Source organism: Anthonomus grandis, chromosome 9, assembly GCF_022605725.1.
Source record: "Anthonomus grandis grandis chromosome 9, icAntGran1.3, whole genome shotgun sequence".
Classification (NCBI taxonomy): Eukaryota; Metazoa; Arthropoda; class Insecta; order Coleoptera; family Curculionidae; genus Anthonomus; species Anthonomus grandis.
Window position 1 is genome coordinate 24,074,228 of NC_065554.1, and position 12,568 is coordinate 24,086,795.

General features: G+C 30.9%; 1 non-coding gene across 1 annotated transcript; it reads right to left on the bottom strand.

Annotated features, from left to right (window-relative positions):
* Positions 1–1,172: 1,172 nt before the first annotated feature.
* On the bottom strand, positions 1,173–1,245 carry Trnaa-agc (transfer RNA alanine (anticodon AGC)). The gene has a single exon. It is a non-coding gene; the product is annotated as a tRNA-Ala (tRNA).
* Positions 1,246–12,568: the final 11,323 nt, after the last annotated feature.

Genomic DNA, 12,568 nt, shown 5'->3' on the forward strand with positions numbered 1-12,568 from the left:
CAAATAATAAAAAATCACGATTTCTTACAAATAATCTTATATCATTAACAAAGATTGTAAAAAGCAACGGACCCACATGTGACCCCTGAGAACGCCAGATGGCATAAGAAGCTGCTAGATAAGAAGTTATTAAGCCGTATACATTGCGATCTACCCAGTAGATAGTCCCTTAGCCAACAAATAACATTTGATCCAAAACCCAAAGCTTGGAGCTTTGCCAGTAGAAGCAAGCGCATGATTAACTCTGTCGAATGCCTTCAAAAAATCCGTATAAACAGCATCAACTTGTGAACCCTTACCAAAAGCATTAAACAAATAATCTTCATAACATATTAAGTTAGTAACAGTGTAACGACCTTTTTGAAAACCATGTTGACTGTTAATAATAAGGCTTTTACATTGCCATGACAATTGCTTGGTTACAAGTGCATCCAAAAGTTTAAAAAGCTAAACAAAACAAGACGCTAAAATATATTTTCTTAATAATAAAACATATGAAATTAGTCTTTTTTAGACAAAATATAATCTTTAAAAAAATTGTTACCGTGAAGTCTTAAAGAGCCTAAAATCTGAAAGAGATTAAAATTAGTCCAACAGAAATCACTTGAACTAAATGCCTGGAAGAATGATTTCAAATATCTTAAGAAAATTGTTTTACAAATAAAGATAAATAATAAAAATTACGTGAAAAAACAAAAGAAAAATTTTAACTGTATGGGAAAACTATAAAGTAAGTGTAAAATGAGGATTAAATAATAGGAAAACAATCTTAAAGCCTAAAAAAATGACGAAAAGTGATAAAAACATGATTTTTACTGCCTGGAAGAACAAAAAAAAAATATTTCATTTAACTGAAAACAATCAGAAATTTTTAACGCCTACCCGCTTTAAGGGATTTAAAAATAACTTAAACTGCTTAGAACAGATGACTTAAGACTTCATCTACCTGAAAAATTGAAAATCCAAATAAGAATTTATAAAAAAAAATACTGCTGTCAACTACTTAAAAAACTACTACGGAAATTGCAGAAAAGGACTGCTAAGGGTTCAACTATTAATTCAACTGCCTTCAAAAAAAAACCAAATTAATAATTAAAATATCTTAAACAAATTAATTTTTTTTTTTAATTTTAAATAAAAAATTATTGAAAATAAATATGAAAAAAAGTGATTGGAGGCGCCGGGTATCGATCCCGGTACCTCTCGCATGCTAAGCGAGCGCTCTACCATCTGAGCTACGCCCCCGATGGAGAGGTTTTTATATACGTCGCAAGTACGGTTGCGATATTGTATGTATAATAATTAAATATAGGGTAATAGGGTACTCTAAGGTAATGTTATTGATAAATGCATCTAAAATTATAAGTTCAGCACTATGCCAATACTGCCGTACAAGTCAAAAAAGTCCGTTTAGCTTGGAACAGAGAAAATCGACGACAAGGATTTTCTTCTAAATACATATTAAAATTTCATGTTTTCTTACCGAATAAAACATTTTTAATAAAAATTGATGATCCTCTTTTCCAATTCCGTTTAAAATTTTTTAATAATTTTGTTCTTTGCACTAGAAAAATGACTTAGGTGAGAGCAATAATGAAAATTATTGTATCATTAAATCACACGTGATACGTCACCATTTACAACTTTTTCTATAATTAGGTCTGTTTTTATTATAAAAATTCAAGTACTTAATAGTCGCATAAACCATGCAATTAAAAAACACGGAAAACTTTAAAATTTTCGTTAATTATTTAAGACATACTAGGTATTTAGATATTTTTTTATTCAAGCTTTACAAATAAAATTATCTTTATAAATTTTATTTTTATTTAAGCAACTAACATGATAAATTCTGATGCAGTTCTTTCACCTTATTCCTAAGAGAGAAATTGGTTTTCAAACTTAAAGCAATACTGTCCTAGTGAATTTCGTATAAATCAGAGTCATTGTTATCAATTAAGGTACCAAAGCTTCTATACAAGGAGTGAACCCAGATTTGGAATTAAAATTTAACTTTATAAAAACTGTATGTAATTTTTTAGAATGGTTGTTTTTTTTTGATAATTTTTTAGGTTTTTTATAGATTGCTTATTTTGAGCCTTCTCTTTATTATTTTGTTATTGCTTCTCTAATCTCTGTTGTCTATTCTCTTCCTTTCTCTTTTCTTTTCCTGGTTTGATTTTTTCCGTTTCTTCCATTGGCCTTTTATAATTAGTTGACGTAAGCACAGATGATGTTCTCTCAGTTTGTCTCTTGCTTTTAGGAATATTTGGATAAATCAAAAGTCGATAATCAATGAGGTCGACAACCCTCTGGGACTAAAACTTCTTCTATCAATCCATTTTAATGAGAATTGTTCTTCCTGGTAATACGTTTATTGCTGATTCCATTATCTATTTTTATTTTAAAGGGTCAGCTGAGTCAGCTGTTTAATTACTCGACAGAGTTGTCAGATCGTATGATTTTACTTTTATTGGGGTTTGGTTATTGGTATCAGTTAAGTTGTGTTTCTGTACGGTTTTTATGGTGTTAATGATATTTTATTAAAATGAGTCTAACTGTTTTTTTTGTAATTAAGCTCTTAAGATCGATTTTAACATTTTAATTTTTCTAATTATTTTGTATAAACACAAACTGAAAAAATGTATTTAGACAGAAGTGTGTTGTGATATCCTTTGTGGTCTTCTACGTAAATATTCTTTGGTTTCAATTATTTTTTGATACCTCGACTTTGCTGTTAGGAAATCTTAATAGACCACCCCCAATTGATTTCAATCTGAACCAATTTTTTAAATTTAAGCACAAGTAATTAACCGATCTATTTACTAGTAATGATGTGCTCTTTTGCTTCGGATTTTTTAATACTGATGTGGATATTCTGGATAATAAATTAAGTGTATCCTTACAAAACTTAATCATAATATAAGTGGGTGTATTTAATCTAAAACAGCTTATTACAGAACCTAGAACAAACTATTTCAGTTCGTCAACCATTGATTTCATTTCTTGTAAACAGGATAATATGTTGCAAGAAATGTCGGGTAAAAAATTAATATATTGCAATATTCCGATCAAATAAATCTAAAAAATCATCTTTATATCATATAATTAAGCATCCCAGTTCTATCGATAGCGTACTATTTCAAAGTGATCTTGAAAACATTCCCTGACAGATTTTTTAGTATTATATTTCAAATTTAATTTGTCTTTTGAACAAGCTAGCATACAAAATTCTTAAAGACCTCTCTAACAGGTAGATAGACTAAACAACAAGCAAATAACAGCAAATTGTTTTTGTTTAATATTGTAAATGACATGAAATTTGTAAAGATAATTTAACGTATTAAATCGAAAGCAATCGGCCTAGACATGTTAAATTTAAATCTGATTACCATTTGTAATACCTCATACATATGCAAATCTAAAGATAGCAAAAGAAGTAGTGATAACAGTGTGCCAAAATCAAGCCATCGCAACAAACTATATAAATGAAAAAATTAATAAATAGCTGTGAACAAAAATGCAAAGTGCCTTTAGCAAAACCACCCATCTTATCATCTGTCTGGTCATTTGCAAACTCTAGATGAACAGTATTATGCCAAAACAAGACTTTAGCATTCTTAGCATAGTCTTTCTTTCTTTTTGTGTTATTGCTTGTATTTCTATCTGTGTTACCAACATTTCCCTCTGTCTTAGAGTCGCTCTGGCTAATATACTCTGGTCTGTTTGAATCGCTGACAACAAGGTTATCAATGTATAATCTTTTTGGTTTATAATTTAATGCCTGAAATTAATGAATATTTATTAATTTATCAGGTACTTTCGGTAATCTAAGAGTGTCAACAAGTGTAGAAGGAGCTTGTGTTATAATTTTATTTTCTATTATGACAATTTTTTCTCTATATAATACACAAAATCCAATAGGTATATTTTCTATATTATTATGGTTTTTTATTGTTTGGTCGTCATTGTATGTACTATCTTCTATTTATATGTCTATCACATGGTTATCTTCATTAGTTTTAGTCTCAGAATTAAAATAATAGAATGAAATCAATGCATCAGAATGATCAAATTATAATGATTTACTCGCCCTAATAAGCTTTTGATAAGTTAGGAACTTATTTGAAGTATTATTACCCTTATTTCTGTCAATTGCTTAATATTGGAACTTTTTTTGATACTGCTTACCTAAACATTTGTTATAATTGAAATATCGGAATGTGAATTTCAGGGATATAATCCATAAGATTTAAAAACATTACGGGCAACTTCAGGTTTTAGAGAAATTAAAACTTCTTTAAGGATTTTCCTCAAATAATCCTTGTCAAATTTAGAAAATACATTTTTTCGACTTCAATCCAAGAGCGACTTCTTTTATTTACCTTAAGTAGTCGAAAGTTCGAATTGTCAATCACCTGATAGCTAAGATGGGTTTTATGCCCGTCTACGAATAAAATAACTGGGAATTCTATATTTGCATTTTTCTGTAGTATATTTTGATAACAATCTATGAAAAGCTCAGTCTTCATCCAACCATTATCGTTTAATGCGATTACCCATGTACCTGGAATACAATTAACGATTACTTATGATAGACGCTTATTTGAGTCAATTATTAGGGGTGGAGTGATATCGCCTTGTGTAGAAAAGGTGTAACAGTTTTCTCGGCCTCTCCTTAATCCATTTTGAAACAAAACTGGCAACAAGTTTCATCTTTGTTATATATTCTGCTAGATTCTTTATGATAGTTTTCTATTACAGAAGACCAGCCTCGTATGTTGTGCTTAAAGACATTTGCAGAACCCGCAGTTACTTCTTCTGGTGTTCGTTCTGTAAGAATTGAATGCCTTTTTTAAAAATAGATTGTACTTATGGTTACCAGAAATATTATATTTAAATGGAGTGGTTCTATTAGCTTCATTCAAGAAGTTCTTTACAGAAGCCTGAACATCTACTTTTCTTCATGAGAACCCTTTTTTATGGCTATCTAAAATCCATTGAACTAGTTTGTTTTCTTCGTTGTACTTCGTCCAACTGGTTTGGAAAATTTGGACATGGCTATGCCATGTTTTACATTAACGGTTTTTTTTGGTACACCATTTTTCTCTTCAGCCAATGCTTTTTGAAGCAGATCTTCGGTGTATGATTTGGAAAATTTGGAAGTTTCTTGACCTCTGGCATCTGAAAATCGAGATAAAAAGCAAATTACACTTAAAAGTACCTATAACATTTTTTAAATATTTAAATAGATACAATTATATTGCCATACATTTAATACTAACACTACAGAATTTATGTTTATGAGTGCCAATTTTAGGAACAACAAAAATACCGCCAAAACTATATTTGGGCACTGATGTCAATAATTGAATTTGACCAAGTTATGGTTTCCAAATATTGGCACCCTATAAACCAGTGTAAACTCATAATTTTTATAGCTTAAAATATCGCAAAAACAAACTTACAAGACCTATAAAGGTATATAATAGGACGAGCTAATATATAGCTTATGGAGCATTTAAAATCATAATTTACTTACGAAAAAGCTAAATACTTACCTTATTTGTTAACGGTTCACATATTAACACACAAAATGTCAGCCATACTAGTATGGAGCACGCGGATTTGGCTAATAGGATGAGAAACGTTGCCAAATTTAAAAAAAAAAATAATATGTTAGATATTTTGCATCTATCTTTTATAATTGCAATTTAAATCTAATATTGCCAATCGATGGACTGGTGCCAACCTTTAAGTGGTTTGCTCTAGGTAAGGAAAAAATTGCATACCAGAAAAATGGAAAATCCAAACTTTAAGGTCAAAATCTCGGCTTCTATAGGCACCGTCAGGAAATTTTAACGGTCATATCTTAGATTCGTCCTTGTCAATGCAACGAAAAAATCCGCAAAGTCATAGCTCCCTTATTAGCCAAGATCTCTCATTTTATAGGGCTCAAAAGCAACGTCAAAAAAACTACTTTTTCCGATATTTCAAGGTGCTCTCATACGCTTAGTTCTGCTCGAATTCCGTTATAACCCGGTGTTTTTATGATGTACGTGGTGGGAATAAGACGCTGGTATAGTTACTTCAAATTCGAAAAAAATCTATTTTCAATGAAAAATATCCATGCCCGGGGGACCCGAAAAATAAAAAATCCCATACTTAAAAAGTAAGTAGATATAATATTTGACTCTTTTATCTTTTGATGTTAAAATATCTGATAAAATGGCTGGGGCTCTGAATTAAACTTTTACAGTTGCTTACTCTTAACAAATACTACTCAAATTCAATATCAGATGTATGTAATCTAAGTGCCTTAATTTTCCAAGAAAATCTCAAAATTTGCCATATTTTCTTTTTTTTTTGAGACTTTATTAAAAAGACATAAACGCCATCCACTCTGACATTAATAACGTCAAATTTAAACAACGGGTCATCTTTCATTTCTCATAACGCGATGCACTCACCAAAAACGTTTCGAAAATCATCACACGCGCATAATTGCGCTTGATAATAAATCCGGTGAAAAGTCCGGGACTCGTAAACAATCAACCGCAGAACCGGGGGGCCTCCGGTAAATAGTTAGTAGATACAGATAACCTACGGATAGATAGTATCTGGAGGATAACTAATAGCTTACTGAGCCAGATATGGTTAGTTATGAATGTACGTCACGCTAAAATATGGATAAATTTTAAAGAGATCCAGAGGCGGAGCAAGTTATGAAGAAAATTGCGGTTGTTTAAGTAATATCACTCTTAAGAGAACAATTTAGAAAATTGGTTATTACTCTTGTCATCATTAACCAATAAACATTCATTTAAAAACCAAGTCTATATTAGCTTAGACTCTTTTTCAATTCTTTGCATGACATAGACTCCAGATTATCCACATGAAGAACATGAAATTGATGATGATGAACTACTGAACTACTGAACAGAGAAATAAAGGCAAATATGAATGAAGCTGATTAAGCAGCTTAAGAATTATGCTGTAAGTAGATTTATTATTCCTAGAACATAAGGAGGGAAAAAATGGTGAATACAGAATAGAGAAGCAATATTGAGAAAAACTTGAGTATTTGGAAGAAGCAAATTAAAGCAAGGTACAAAATGTGATTTTTAATATCATGAAGAATGAATTCTAGTGCCTGTAAAATTTTTAACAAAGTTGCAAAAAGTCAACTGTCTAAAAAATATTTGCTTTTAAAGTATATGTTTTTTAAGGTTTCTTAATCAAGCACTGAAGATATCAAATTTACTTAAAAAATAGAATATGATAAAGTGAGGCTTTAAGACATTTAAAACTAGATTAAATTGTCCTAAAGAAAAAGACTTTAATTTCTTAAGAAGATGAAGTAGAAGATAAACAAGAAAAGAAAAAGAGTTCATAAAGTTTGATTTACTTTTATTATTTAATGTAAGGTAGTGCGTGGATTACTAAAAAGAAAGAAATGCCCGATCACCTGGGCACAAAGAATCTAAGGCTGTATTAGTGGTAAAAGTGTAGGCACGTGGAATTATTATAATTGCTCAAGAAATAAGGGGCGGAATAGATAAGCAAGATCAAGAAACATTTAAGAGCTTGGTTTGGAATATTTACTCCAAATTTACTTGCCAATCTTTGATAAAGGATAAGAGGAGAAGACAATTAAGGAAAGCTTGGCAAAGTATTTTGGCATGGTTTTTCAAGAATAATTTTTCAGTTTCATCAATGACTTAAAGGCTGCTTATCCTAAGGATAAATTTAATGAAATGAAAATCCTGCAGAATTCCCTACACGTTTCGGACATAGTCGTATCCATAATAAAGGGATACTCAAAGGACATGAGCTTGAACAAAGAAACAAGAAACAAGTAGACAAACGAACACAAAAAAGACTTCAATTTAATATAAGGCACAGTTAGAAAAGTTTAAAATTGGTACAAGTAATACGCATCAGGGTTTTAGTTTATGTCAAAAAACCTTTCATTTATTTATACTATATTATTGACAAAGATAAAAACAGACGTCAATGATTAGACTACATAGTATGTTAAATAAAATACTTAACTTAAACTAAGGTGACGTCTATGTTGAAAAGTCCTGAAAGTACTAGGGTACCTGATGATGCAAGTATGGAATATTTCTTCACTATTAATCAGATTATTTTCGTAATTGGGAACTTGAAGACAAGCTGCTTAGAAGGAAATATATATCCATTAGCTTCATTTATTTGGAAAAATAGAAAAGTACTTCGAGGATGGATCCAGCTGTCTTTAGAAGAAAATTAATGTGTATGACACTCTTTAAAGGAAAAAGAGAAAAAAGAGTGATCTTAATGGTCAGTCCTATATATTATATATATATTTTTTAAATGCCTCTCTAAATAGGGTAACTAAAGATTTCAAAAAGTCCTTTTATTTCGTCTTATGTAAATGACATCTCTCATTGCGCAGATACAAAATTAAAAATAAAAACTCTAGTTACTTATAGGCCTTCTAATACTAAAATCGAAAGAACGATAAAAAAACCTTCAACATTTTACCCTAAATAGATATTAAACTGAACGCCACTGCACAACTACACCACCCAAAGATAAGCATAGCGTTACCCTTTGAGATAGATAAAGTGCGCAAAAGTGCGTTTGATGAATGTGCCTTATCGTGGGTATATGCAACGATAATATGATATCATACAGCGGATACAATGGCCATGCTATACGCAAATTATTCTAATACAAAGTTTTCACTAAAAACATGTTTATTATTGGCAATTCGAGGGGTCTTATAGATTTTTTCGCACCTGAAAGTTTAATCCATTATACGTCTCTGATGCGACGCCGTGCACATATAACATAAGAGTTAATTCGTCATTGTCAGGAGGCACTTCGAATTGTCTTGACACGTCAGCGGAAAAATTATTGCGCTCTTTCGATAGGGTGAAAATAGAAAAAAAATCCGTCTGGGGGGAGGAAAATGTGAAAATATCAGCGGGAAAGAGAGATGAGACGATCAACAATACGGATTACATCCATGCAATATGACGATTGGCGTTATTTATGAAGCTAAAGTAATGTCTTCTATCGGTTTATTGTAAATAAATATCTAAAATGGAATCACCGCATTCTAAATCTAACCGATAATATTCGAAAGTTCTTACACAAATTTTGCATTCTATAACAAATTCTGAGCCAGAAATTGCTGATCGTTGTTTATAAAGCTTTGGTTGAATTATTAATTAGACACAGTATTGTTTTATAGGACGGACTATATCAGACCTCTCTAAAAACTTTAAATGTGATACAAAATTGCATTTTCAAAATCTTATTTGGAAAAGATATCCATATTGAACCAATTTATTGTACTCATGTGATATTTTTCAGTTATTGATCAGTTTACTTCTTGGAAGTTTGTTGCTTTGTTTATAATAACCCTGAACTAAATAACGCTGTAAGACACTTTTTATAAATTACTTTGCATCAAAACAAAAACTCTCAATTTAATTTCAAAAGATGTAAATAGAAAAACATTGAATCTTGAACAAGAAATCTTGCAGAAATTGTATCTAGACAAATAAGAAAAAATTAAAAAACTATTTAAGAGGGGATTGGACTACAGATATATGTATATTATAAAAAATCCTATAAACAGGCACATTCAGGTTTCCAGTCACCTAGGTGCCTGTACATATTCCTATTCCTAAAAGTTATTCCTACATCCATTTAATTAATATCATGTATTTTGTATTGATACATGCATTGATTAATCCAACATAATCAACACCTATAACTTGACCTTTTAATAGTTAATACTAATATGTTGATATTAGGTTTTAAAAGAATTTTTTGCAATATACAATAAAAGTAAAAAGTGAATTTCTCATTAACTCAAATGCATAACATAAATGGCTATGGTATACTTTTACTTATATCTTAAATAAAATATACAAATATAAGTAATAATTGTTAATGGAAGCGTTGAAGTATATAAAAAATCAACCTATATCTTGAAGTGTGAGCTTTATTATTACTGTAATCACCAGAGTTGCAGTAACTAGGTCAAGTCTGCTTGACGCCCTCATCTTTTAGAATTTTTACTAAAAAGTGCATTTTTTCTTTTATTACGTAGTTTTTGACTTTCTTAATTTAGACATCATGTAGAGGGTAGATAATTCCCTGACAAAGTCCTTGGCAACACTATCAGACAACATTCTTTTTGACCTGATCAGTAAGTAGGTTATTAATTTCAAAAAAATTTGTCAGTTCGTGTGCCATAAACTTTCCAAATTTTTTTAAATGACTGTTAAAAATACCTCGTTGTATAATTGGCCTAAAAGCCTCTTTCTTATAAGTTCTTTCTCAGTTTTATGATTTATATCAAAGTTAAGTACTTGTTCTATATGTTCAGAAAGATGCATGTCTCCTGTCTTACCAATAACAATATCCACGGAAAAATTAATGAAGATCAGAGGTCATCGATTGACATAGTAAGCCTGCATTAGTTTCATTAGTCTTGAAGAGCAAATTTAAATTATTATATGCTTTATTTTATCTAAAATCACCAGAGGGTGACCTGTAAATGATGTTATAAAATTATTGTACGTTTTTATTAATATACACTGGTTTCAATCTGTTTTTCTTTTTTAGGGTCATCAAACATGGTAACTTACTTATATTTAATGCTTTTCATCACAAGAATACGTTCCACCCTTACTAAAAATACTCCTAGCAAAAAAAATCCTGTACGTAATTTTATAGCAAATATTTCATCTTTCTAGCTCAGCTGCTAGCTATTCAGCTAGCAAAAATCTAGCTGAATAATCTTATTTTGCAGTGAACATGTTATAGTGTAGAATTTTTAGAATTGTTCTATTTATTTGGGTTTTCGGTTGGACTAATGTAGGTTCAAAAAATGGTCGATTTTGATACTGTTTGGCCAAAACACAGGGTTAATTCGATTCCATGTCATGGTCCAGGATTTCCAGTTTGTGTGAATGCTCGTACGTTTTACAAATTCCCTAAGATATTAAGCCTTTATCTAGGCCGGAGAGAAACACCCAATAGTATTTTGCTGCAACTCAAAGCTCTGATACTTTACTAGTCGCTACATTTAGGTCAGGTCTGCTCAGTATCATTTTTGCTATAACGTCATTCACGCTTTGTCTTTTCAAAATTGAGAAGCATTCTTTGCAGATACGTTATATTTTAGATAGTAAAGAAGCCTGCAGTTGCAAATAAAATGGAAAACAATGTACATACTGACATTTGTTTAGCTTGGTATACCGTGGAGGCCATACTAATCCTCGAATGCATCAAAGTACTTTAAGAATTAGCATCTTATTTTACATTTAATTAATAATCAATAAGGTCTTTTCTAAAAAAACCGTACCTAAAGGTTTAAAAATGATTGCCAAGAATTACATTAAAAAAAAATTAATACTTCAGAGCTAAAAATATCAATAGAATAATGTCCGTCGTATTTCTTCGCGAGATTCTATCAAACGACTATAAAAATCATTTTAAACGATTTTAAAAGTGTCATAAGAAAAGTCGTAAAAAGTTGTTTATTAGCTGGGGGGGCCTAAGTTTATTAGATTTTAAGTTTTAATTACCCTTAGTGAGCCATATGATATTGTTTAACAACTATTTTGAATAAGCACTTTAAAATTAGTAGTCAGATATATAGTGCGATTTCACGTAATTTGAATATTGAAATTAGTTAAATTGATTTTTGCAGGTTACAAATCGTTCACTACCCACATAGCATGCGGTATCCACTGTAGTCGGGAATCAGCACCCCGAAATTCGATCATGTACTGTGCACTCGAAGATATACTTTTGAAAAAATATGTACTATGTGGGGATTGAGTTCACGGATGCAAATCTGGAGGGCTCCATTAAATTAGCAACTGCAAAAAAGAATAAAAAAATATTTTTCGATTATTTTGATTTATCGTAAAAAAAACAATTTTTAGTGTTTAACTCGCGATTGTGACGCCGTTTTTCAATATTTTTTCAAAATTCTTGCAGCATTCGAAAGCCTAATCATTCTAGATTTCAACGCAATAACAAAAAAAAATATTGTATTTATACAGAATTTTTCAGATTATTTAAAAGGAGGCGCGGTACCAAACCTGAGGAGAACATTTCAACATCGAGCAAATTTTTGAACGGTTGAAGATAGATATATGATTAATCGACGAAAAATGTGCCAAATGGAATGGAAAAGTTTTTGATGAAAAAAAAATTATCTACTGGTAACGGTTTGCGAAATACAATTTTTTTTGTCAAGTGCTGAAACATCAACTACGCGGCCCGCCACGGTATAACGCGACGTATTACCTCATCCTCGCGGCCGCAACTTTTTTTGCTTAGAACATTGAAAGGCCTTTCAATGTTCTAAGCTTTTTTGTTTTTTAGTCGCGCTTCGTTCGTCGAAGGTGTTATGTGTGAAGGTGTTATGTTATGTGCAGTATTATCGGGACTCTTGGCCCTTGGGTGTGAATAGACACGCTTCCAGATAGTAAGTTTACCAGCTGTAGGCAATAAAATAAGTACATTAGTTAATTTCCTTTGTTAACGCAAA